Here is a 9,920-nt window from a genome sequence, read left to right as displayed (position 1 = left end):
TCTTTGTGTACTTTGTAAACAGAAAAAAACCTGAGTGTGTGGCAAGGTAATGAGAAGATCCAGTTGAGACTATGAAGCTAAGGGCAGAAGAGCGAGAAAGGGAAACCAGGACTGCAAGGTCCCAGAACGTCAAAAGGGATAGGTGGTGGGATTGGTCTTAAAACAGAGCTTGGGGGGCGCCTGGGTAGCGCAGTCATTAAGCGTCTGCCTTTGGCTCAAGGCGTGATCCCAGCGTTCTGGGATCGAGTCCCACATCGGGCTCCTCCACTGGGAGCCTGCTTCTTCCTCTCCCACTCCCCTGCTGTGTTCCCTCTCTCGCTGGCTGTCTCTCTCTGTCAAATAAATAAATAAAATCTTTAAAAAAAAAAAAAACAGAGCTTGAGGCTCATCTTGATCACATAATGCCTTGTGACTGCCATGCGTGGTATTGCCTTAAATGATTACTTTCTCCTGTGTATATGTTTTATCACCTTGACTAGTGTCTAAACTCTTTAAGACCTGTGGCCTTTATTGTTCAAACTGACCACACACGCCCATGCAATGTGAGCCCCAGATTCTATACCTGTACCAAATAGTCCTTCAGTACATACGTGTTGAGTAAGACAAATACACATGGATCCTACAGTCTTTGTGTACATCTCTCTGGTGCCCAAGCATTTTGCACATAGGAGTGCTACGTATCCAAAATAGGAGCAGGTCAGGATCAAAAAAACTCTGGTTTCAATGCCCAAAATACCTATCTCTGGACAAAAGTCAGGAATAGCCACTCAAACTAGTCCTCTCTTTCCCATGTTTGCCTTGACCTAAAAATCCAAGGACTTAAACTTCTACAGGCCATGAAAACCTTTTCACAGCAGGGGCAAGGCGGTACACCACCTCCCATTCCCCTCAGGCCTAGCTCATTCCCATTTTGTTCTGGAACAGACAGACTCTGTAACCTTCATATGACCTCCTGCAAGACAGATTAGATTTAAATCAATCCAAACAGGATTGGGCTTCGGTGGTTCCTAAAAGACATAAATATAGAGGCAGAGTTGTACAGGCCAATAACACCCTGATTTTTCTTGGTGGTTTTTCAGGGCCACCTAGAAAATCTTCACCAACCCCAAGCCCCTCACTCCATTACCCGGCCCCCAGCTCCCTTAAAAACCAGCCTGAATTTAAACAAGCATCATTCTCAAATACAGAAACTTCCTTTGCAATTCATCTTCTCCCAATTGAAACCTATCTCTGGGCACCATCCAACTACACTTGACTTAATACAGCACTGCCTGGAACTGAGGGATTTCCCTCCATTGTTGCACTCTGCAGCCCTCACCTGACTTGACTGCCCATTAAGGGATTGGTTATTGACCTTTAAGTCTTTAACAATTATCTACAGACCTGGGAAAGAAGTCTGTTTGCTCAGGAATGAAGACAAGACACAAGAATGAAGACACTGAATAAATTCGGCCCTCGTCTTCCTTCTTATGCTACGTTCAGTGAGCTGTTACTGCCGACAAATTATTGCAACATCCTTTCAAATGATAGCCAATTTTCAACTAAGAGAAGATTCTTAAACCTTCTTCTACATATCGGTGAAAACCAGGCAGCTGGAAAACATTGCCCTGGTTAAACGACCTGATGATAAATGAATATTTTAAACACACGGAATTATTTGCAAATCTGCATACTGATTTAAATGTTCACAAGCAACAGCAGCAAAGACACTAGAAACTTGACATTTCTCAGATATATTCCTCGAAGTTTTATTTCAATTTATATGTATGTATTTCTAATAGAATTTCGAATTCAGAATTTGTGAAACTCGAATATAATGTATTTAGAGTTCAGAAGGGTGGGTAGAATAACTCTTAGTTTTGTTATTCACCTAGAAAGCTGATCAATATTGTCAAAATATATGTGGAAATCTTTCCACTAGACCCTAAGTTCAACAAAGATCCAGACAACATCTGTCTTATTCTGCACTGAATCCACATACTCTGAACAGTATCTGGCACATAACATACACTCGATAAAATCTGCTTAATAAAGGAATATTGTAAGTTTGCTTTACTATTAAAATTGAAAATTCTTTTTTCTTTTTAAGATTTTTTTTTTTAATTTTTTAAGTCATCTCTACACCCAGCATGGGTCTCGAACTCACAACCCGGAGATCAAGAGTTACACGCTCTACCAACTAAGCCAGCCAGGCACCTCTAGAATCTAAAATTCTTAAGCTAGAGTTAGTTTTGTTTATTTTTGTTCTTTTTTCCCCTTTTCTTAATTTGTATTCTAGGGCTTTCTTAAGATGAAAAGGTCTCTCTCTATGGAAGCCTACACTTGTATCGCCTCACACACACACACACACACACACACACACACACACATACCCCCACACACACCATCGCCACACCTGTTCAATGCTGTCATATTTGCCAGACACCGGAAAAGTAAATTTGCCAAGAGTATGAGCTCTGGAAAATCATTAGGTGACGTCTAAGGAGCTGCATACCAATCAGCCAATAATTAGCATATTAAAATTCAGAGAGTTAGTGACAAATCAAATTCCATGAAATCTCGGGGATCATGACCCTGGCCGGGTTAGCGCCCTGGCTATGGGGAGGCAGTGGCTTTGTCTGACCAGCCAGACAGGACCGGGAAGTACCATGGCCAGTCTAATCCCCGGGGGGAGACATTCTGACAACGTGACATTTGCACAGGGATGCCCTAACGTGGCCCCGGTATGTTTCCTCAAAATGGGATGACATTTCAAGTCAAACAGCTATGCTCCCAATAGTACAAACCCTCCCCAAACTCGAATACAACCTGATTTTGAGAAAAATAGGGTCATCTTAGAGAAAAACTGAGGTGGTACAGAAGCAATGTTAAAATAATCCATTTTTAAGGAAGGTCATGCCAGATAGTCAGTGTTTAACCTCATTCGTTATCATTCCATCATGACATAGACCTCAGACGGCCTGAGTCTAAAAAACAGTTCTCACTTGAGCAAAACTCTGTTCCTGGAGCATCCACCCTGGATACTTTTTAATGAATGCTGAAACCAGTTACAAAATTGTGCTACCAAAAGGTGTGGAGAGTGGCTGTCTATGCACTGTTTCCTCACCAAACCCCTACTGTCTGGAACTGCTGTCCACATGCAAGGCCGTCCAAGGATGTATGGCCACTGCTGTTCCTGCTGCTGCCAGCCTATCGAAGGTCACCTTTCTTACACGGCCGATTCTATCTAAAGGAAGAAACCGAGGAGGGTGGAGAACACCCAAATCCCCATTTGGTTTCTGCAGTGTCCGTATATGCCTCGGGGAACACACTCTTACAAGGAGTCCAGGATGAAGGGCCCATCCTCTAATCAGACTGACCCAGCTCTTGGGGTAAATGCTCTGCCTCATACAGGCCTGCGTGTGCCTGGTGTGAACATGTTCCCACCCCAAGTCAAGGGTGACTGTTTTGCGGGCCTCCACTCCACTCCAGGGTCAGGCGGCAGCCTGTGCTCCTCCTGGCTCATGGCCCGATGCTCCAATGGCCCAGCAACATCACTGTGGAGAGGGAGTCTGGTGGTGCCCTCCTCTGTACTCTCCATCTGGAAGATTCTCTGGCCTCCTTCCCTCTCATTTTTAATCTGACAGACACTGCTGGACAGGGAAACTCAGAGCACACCAAAGTTCATCTTCCCTTCCCTGCTTCTCGGCTGGCTTAATCACAGGGGCAGAACGAGGTTGGCATGGACCAGGATGCCAGGAATTAAATGAGGTTCCCTGACCACTGGATCACATTAGGCCTGCCTTCCAAAGTCTTAATTAGTCTTCCTCTGCCTGGCACACGCACTTGCCTTTGGAAACCAAGAAGGTGGCCGAGTACGATGCCATGCTCACAGCAAGTATTCCACAAAATATTGGTTGGGAATGGCGGTAGCAAATGCCCGCTGGCTCACAGCTCACGGCACTGCGACAACAGTCAGTTTTGAGGTCTGGGCCCCAGCGGCAAGATTTCTGCTCCCCTTTCTAATGCAAAGAGTTATGCAGCGTTACTCTGAGTGATAGTCAGCCACCAGCTCAATTTGGAAGCAAAATGATCTTAACAAACAGTGGCAGACTTACAGATAGGCTGCTGAGTCTGGGGACCCAAACAAAGGATAGAAAGAAGACAAAAAAGAGAAGGATTGATGGCGAATGGAAGAGAGGAAAATGAACAGAGCAAGGAGAAATGAGGATGATTATGGGACTAGATACCCCAGTTCTGCTACTCCAAAACGAGCTGTGAACATAACAAGGACTTCAGGGGGGAAGCAATGTGGGAGAAATCACAGAAAGGAGACAGAGCAGCAAATTTGGGGATTTTGATGCTGGGACGGATTCAACAGTAAGTAACATTTGAGAGGTTTCAAAAGACAATGAGTCTTAATTCTGTTCTGTTTTGCACCCTCTGAGTTAAAGTGACACACCAAAATTTGCTATTTTTCTAAGAGGACATTGACAGATACAATGGGAACTCTGAATACATTTTTTCCCTCTGCATTCATTATCTCTGGCCCTTATCCACAGGCCTATTGCAGACTAAATTGGATTTTGGATCACTGGTACTGAGGCGCTGCAATTAATTAACAATAAAAACATAATATTTATATCCAGGCCTAACAACATCTGACATTTAAACTATTCTGCCAGTCGGGCAAATTCCATCCGACAAATTTTCATTTTAATGAACATGACAAGCCACAGTTTACATGATAGGCCAAGGAGCAGAACAGAGTTGATCTCTTGGCATGTGCTCTCAAGGCCTGGCCACGCTGCAGGAGAAACCAGCTGGGCAACTGCAGGAGGAACAGAAAGCCCAGATCCCCAGCTCCACCCAGACAGACCAAGAACACATGTCCCACAACAAAGATCCTAGTATGCAACTGTCCTTGTTCCTGTGCAAGCTCAAAGTTAAATACCTACTGCCCTATATGATCCACTGGATAATTCATCTATCTTTGGGCTGCTGACATTTTCTTTGGGGTACGAAAATCCCTTAGTCCTTACTAATTAAAAAGTGATAAACGTTTTGCAAAGCATCCAATAATGTGCAAAGTACATAAGAGCTGGAACTGATGCAGCTTTCTCAGTTGGCACAAGACTGGCCTTCCGTGTTTTGCCAGATGGTGTATCTCAGTAAGTCCCCAATCCCTGACTCAAGTGAGGGGCATTGTCAGTATGATGCTGAAGCGGAGACTATCTTTAAATGCTATCTTATTTTGCATTATACTAATGCCAATGGCCTAACATGTTTCCTTGCTTAAACTTTCACAGCTAAAGAAGTTTTCATTTTTCTGTGACTCATTATTCAAGCCAACGGAAGATGGTACAGATGAGGGAAAAAATTCATCCCCATTTCTCCAAACCTGTCTCCACTACCCCAAAAATGTGGATCTAAAGGACAGCGTTAAGGATGAAAAATGCGAAAGGAGCAAGGCAATTAGACAGAAGCTTAATAGATGTGGGAAGGAGCCAGGGAAAACTAGCAACAAATTGTCTGTAGGAGCCCTTCTTATTGAAAACGCCATATATTTCTAGCTCACTTATCTAAAACACTCTTTATCCTAGCTTTTACATCAATTCAAAGGAAATGAAATAAAGTTCCAATTTAAAAGCAAGACTTCTTTGGAATATGGATTTGGTTCTTGGGTTCCAATCTCAGCAATTGAAACAGCCACCTTCATGATGACTTGTCTTCAAACTGTGGCTCTGAATAGATCCAAAATGGTAACAGTGTTCCATGTCATATATTTAACCTTGATACTGGAACACTAAATCCTGAAAGGATAACAGCATTCCCACTATTATAACCCAATTTTGAATCAGTATGGGGTTTTAGTTAAGCCAACAATCCATATGTAGAGTGTAGACACACACACTTGCACACGCACGCACACACACACACAAATTACAGGAATAATCACACGTTTGAGAACTTTACATGCATTCCTCCATCTATAACATGATGAGATAAGTACTATTAAGAACTCCATCACACACTGAGGAAAGGGCAATTAGAGATAACAGACCTTGGAAGAGGTGAAGTCCAAGGTTACAGGCAGGTAAAGTGGCAGAGTTGAGGTACAAATCCAAGCCCGAGCCTGAGCTCCACAGCACACAGTGGCATATGACGGCATCCGCAAGAGAGACAGCATGAAGGAATTGATTCCTTTTGGCAATAGTCAAAATATCTTTTAAATATCAGGTATAAAAACATTTTCAGCCCACCAGATGCTTATTTAATTTTGAAAAATCAATTTTTATGGAGCTGCTATGTTTGTTAATGCCTGGTTTATTCTTGAAAAAGGAAGGCCTACCAGAGAAAAGATGCATTTCTTAAAGTTGGGAAGAAACACAAGACCCTAACTGGATTGAAATGAAAATATTTGACATTACACAAATGAATAGAATCTACAACTTTAACATGCCTTTGCAGGAGGCATGTACTAAAATGGTCATATCACATTCAGAACACAAAAGACTTAACATGCTTATTGTCGTAAACAAAGGCATTTGGTTAAATGAAAGTTCCATCAAAGCTTAATAACCAAATTCGAGTGAACACAAAGTAAAGGATTATATACTTTCTGCGGTTTCAGTAATAGCTAATCTAATAATGGTAAATGGAGGGTTATTGTTGGTTCCTTTGCCTCTGTTTCATATATTAGATAAAGCAACCTGGCAGTTACAGTACTTTGGAGTTTTATTTGACTAAGTGATTTTAGAGCCATCTCAAAATATAACAAAGTCATGACTTGAATGACTGCTGAACTGTACCTTGCTTTCCATCACCACGTTAGGTCTGTTGACCAATGTGAAGCAGAAAGCTTCCTGTGAACTAAAAGTGTTCTGTAAAGTTCCATTTCCATCTGCAGAACTGACCATTTCAAAGGCAAAGTGTCACTGACACAGTGTCATCTGATATTCTGTTTCACCAGGGCCAAGCTTGTAAAATATAAACTATAAGAGCAGTCAAGTGTTACTTATTTCTTCTGATGTAAAACTTGGGAACAGTAGAATTTCTCTGGTTAATGATTTTTCATAGCACATTTTCAACTTTCTACTACAGTTTATTGATCTGGAATACTAAAACAGTTTTCTGTCCTAGCTAAAGAACATAGAAAGCCCGTGCCCTGGGTCCCACGGGATGTACCTCCAAAGGCAGCCATGGCAGCAGCTCGTCAGGGAGCTGAGGAGTGGTAACACGAACCAAGGCATTTTCCTGACTAAAAGAATGTTCTGGTCGAATCCTAGGCTTTTTGATAAGAGGGAACCTTTCCCCAGCCTCTGCACTTGGAGATGAGACTCTACACCTGCAGTTCTGAAAGCCGATGGGTTGCCCTTCACAAAAGCAGTCTATTTTCCTGCATTTTCCCCTTATGCCCTGATATGGTTACTTTCAATTACCCTGATAGCCCAGGAAGAAAAATATCCCTCTCTCCATATTTCATTCACATAATAAGAATCTGCAAGCTGTTCTGTATGACAGATGAGGACTGTGAGCTGAAGCAACTTGTTCCGCCTGTCAGCCTCCAAGAACCCGCAGCAATGAGATACAATCGTGATGACATTACGAGAGAAGAAGTGGGTCAAATACATGGTCACTTTAAAACAGAATGTCAACTGTTCTTTCCACTTCAGTAATTTGAAGCAGTGGTACCCCTCTCCCCACCCCCCCAAAAAAACCAGAAAGAAAACAGCACTCACTGCTATTAGCTATACATGTACACACACACACACACACACACACACACACACACACAAATGCAACTCTTGTTAAAAGTATTGTTTCCATAACCCCTTTTTCAGCCTCTGACCAATCAGCCAACCAAAGTTTATTAAGTATCTAGTATGAGCCAGACACCAAGGTAGGTAGAGTGTTGAAAAGAGACATAGCTCCTGCCTTGCAGAGTTTAGAGTCTGGGATAAAGGACAAATATTAACAAAGAGACTGAAATTGATATAATGAAGTACAAGCTACTGAGGCGACTTATTAAATAACTAACCAAGTCCTATGGGTCAGAGTGAGTTTCCCTGTGGAAGAGACATTTAAGCTAAGCTGTCAGGTAGAATAAGTAAGCCAGGTAAGAGGTGAGGGGGAAGAGTTCCGAGCAGAGGGCCTCTGCCTTCAAAAATGTTTCCTTTAAGAAACCAAGGTGTCAAGATGCAGTAGAAAGTATAGTGGAATACAGGAAGCCACGAAATCCACCACCGGGAGTTAGAATCATTTCATTGTTTCAACCCCTGGTTTAAAAAAATTAATTACAAGAAACATTTTTAAAAGCACTGATATACCTCAGTCCCATCTTGGCACATAAGGGCAAAAGTTATCATAACCACATCTTCTCGCCAATCTAAATCCTAAGGTAGATTTTACTCCTAAAAAAAATCTAATTGATCTTGACTGTTACTGGTTAAAACCCATGGGATATTTTTAAAAACATGTTTTGACAGCAGTGAAACTTGCAGCACATACAACACCAAGAGCATAAATTTGTTCAGGGTACAAGAATATGAAAATTAACACAAGCAGTGGTAAATGTGATTTACAAAAAAAAAAAAAAGAAGAAGAAGAAGAAGAACAAGAAGAGTACCAATGACCTGCCCCAATGTTGGAAATTAAGAAGAAAAAGGTTCTCTTCTCTAATACCTGGTCATGAAAACCCTGATTTGTTCTTGCAAAAAAAATGGCTTCGGATCATCATTCGTCCCTCTAACTGCGCACAACTTTTTTCCATGGGTTTAACAAACTGGAATGGAGAGGGAAAACTGGATTTATTCATGGGTATGCTTGCCCTTTCCAGTAAGCCCCCAAAGTGTGACGTTTGTACTATTTTCTTTCCAATCTCAAAATGTATCCCCAGAATCCAGAACCAATCAAAATTACACTTAACTAAGAGCTAAATTTGGCCCTAAAAAACTCAATGACCAAGTGGGGCTACTAGCCTAGGGGGTTTGTTGTTGCTGTTGCTTTAGGTCTTTCACCAGCAATGAATTACCAGCAAAGAATTTAGCACTTACTCTAAAATGAACACAAGCCAGGGCTACTTTTATTTATTTGGTTTTTTGTTTGTTTGGTATTCGTATCAGGTATACAACATACTGATTCAACAATTCTATACATTACTCAGTGCTTATCATGATAAGTGTACTCTTAATCCCCTTCACCTATTTCACCCACCCCCCACCACCTCCCCTCTGGTAACCACCTGTTTGTTCTCTATAGTTAAGAGTCTGTTTCTTGCTTGTCTCTTTTTTCTTTGTTCGCTTGTTTTGTTTCTTAAATTCCACATATGAGTGAGATCATATGGTATTTGTCTTTCTCTGACTGACTTCACTTAGCATTGTATCCTTTAGATCCACCCATGTTGTTGCAAACAGCAAGATTTCATTCTCTTTTATGGCTGAGTAATATTCCATTGTGTATGTATACCACATTTTCTTTATCTATTCATCTATTGATGGACAGTTGGGTTATTTCCATAATTTAGCATAATATAATGCTGCAATAAACATAGGGGTGCATATATCTTTTTGAATTAGCAATTTCATATTCTTTGGGTAGATACCCAGTAGTTGAATTACTGGATCCTATGTAATTCTATTTTTAATTTTTCGAGGATATTCCATATGGTCTTCCACAGTGGCTGCACCAGTTTGCATTCCCACCAACAGTGCATGAGCATTCCTTTTTCTCCACATCCTCACAACCAGCGCTAATTTTTTAAAAAATACTGTATGCAAACCATGAGAATCTTGTTGCTTAGATCCTATCTAGAGTTCATTCTGGAAGGCATATTTTAAGAGAAATACTGGCCAAGTTAGAAAGTACCTACAGGAGAGCAACGAGAGTGGTAGAGGGTCTGAACTTCGCACAAGGAATAACTGAAGTACCTAGGGAGACTC

The 9,920-nt window shown here is 41.5% G+C and overlaps 1 protein-coding gene and 1 pseudogene across 4 annotated transcripts in view; one reads left to right on the top strand and one right to left on the bottom strand.

Annotated features, from left to right (window-relative positions):
- The window catches only part of FHIT (fragile histidine triad diadenosine triphosphatase), a 1,380,201-nt gene that overhangs the window by 1,351,383 nt on the left and 18,898 nt on the right, over positions 1 to 9,920 (bottom strand). The gene's annotated exons all lie outside the window — the stretch shown is intronic.
- LOC103674277 overlaps positions 4,763 to 9,920 on the top strand; it is a 131,693-nt pseudogene continuing 126,535 nt past the window's right edge.

Source organism: Ursus maritimus, unplaced genomic scaffold (assembly GCF_017311325.1).
Source record: "Ursus maritimus isolate PB19 unplaced genomic scaffold, ASM1731132v1 scaffold_14, whole genome shotgun sequence".
NCBI lineage: Eukaryota > Metazoa > Chordata > Mammalia > Carnivora > Ursidae > Ursus > Ursus maritimus.
This window is presented reverse-complemented; position numbering and strand designations above follow the sequence as displayed.